This window comes from Trachymyrmex septentrionalis, unplaced genomic scaffold, assembly GCF_001594115.1.
Source record: "Trachymyrmex septentrionalis isolate Tsep2-gDNA-1 unplaced genomic scaffold, Tsep1.0 scaffold8, whole genome shotgun sequence".
Lineage (NCBI taxonomy): Eukaryota > Metazoa > Arthropoda > Insecta > Hymenoptera > Formicidae > Trachymyrmex > Trachymyrmex septentrionalis.
In genome coordinates, this window is record NW_017305987.1 from 978560 (window position 1) to 979693 (window position 1134).

At 41.9% G+C, this 1134-nt stretch overlaps 1 protein-coding gene across 2 annotated transcripts in view; it reads left to right on the forward strand.

Moving 5' to 3' along the window:
* LOC108754435 (histone-lysine N-methyltransferase SETMAR-like) overlaps window positions 1–1134 on the forward strand; it is a 6083-nt gene that overhangs the window by 3158 nt on the left and 1791 nt on the right. The gene's annotated exons all lie outside the window — the stretch shown is intronic.

A 1134-nucleotide genomic window follows, 5' to 3' on the forward strand; every position in this document is an offset into this window, starting at 1 on the left:
TGCTCGCTGGGAAGAAATTTCGATCGGATGAGGAGGTCATCGCCGAAACTGATGCGTATTTTGAGGGTCAGCCAAAATCGTTCTACAAAACCGGCATCGAACGTTTGGAAAGGCGTTGGACTGATTGTATTGCCTTAAAAGGAAACTATATTGATGAATAAATTCGAATTTTTATGTAACACTTGTGTTTTCTTTGCTAGACCGGGGACTTATTGACCGATGTGTTACGAGTATAAGTTGACATATGTGTTGAACGGGAGATTAATCAATATCCCCATAACACGCTTGATTCCCTAAGAGCAGCTATTGGGTGAATCCATATATTCGTTCGGTTTTTGTTAGTACAAATTTTTTCCGAATACGAGGTCTGGCTATTAAATAATGAGACTGCGCGCGCAGAAGGCGTCCTAGAGGGGTAGGGTGGGAAACGAATGCAGCGTTGGATAGCTGGAAGTGTCTACTATTCCAGTACGAAAACACGTTTTTGTCGCAGTAGTAGTATTTTTTCTATAGAGGTTAGAAACGAACTTGTTTTTTTCTCGTGCCGATAACAATGTGTGACGAAAAACACGAGCAACGGATCAATGTGAAATTTCTCGTTAAATTAAAAAAAACTCCGACTGAGTGCTATAAGTTGTTGAAAGAGGCCTATGGTGAGAATTCTCTATCTCGTGCGCGTGTTTTCGAATGGTATAAACGGTTTTCTGAAGGCCGAGAGAGCACCGAAGATGACCAACGTCCAGGTCGACCTGTCTCTGTTTCAACTCCGCAAACAGTGACCAAAATCAATGAAATTGTGCGCGGAGATCGTCGTATGAGCATTCGGATGATTGCTGAGACTGTAAACGCCGATAAAGAAACTGTCAGAAAAATTTTACATGACGAATTAAACATGAAGAAAGTCTGTGCGAAGTTGGTCCCAAAAAATTTGACCCCTGACCAAAAGCTCGTCCGTCAACAGATCTGCTCAGATTTTCTTGAGAGGTTAGATGAAGAGCCTGAATTGATGGAAAACATCATCACTTGCGATGAAACCTGGATATTCCAATACGATGTTGAAACTAAGCGGCAATCCATGCACCGGAAAACTCCTGCATCGCCAAGAATGAAAAAAGCAAGGATGTCGAAATCAAA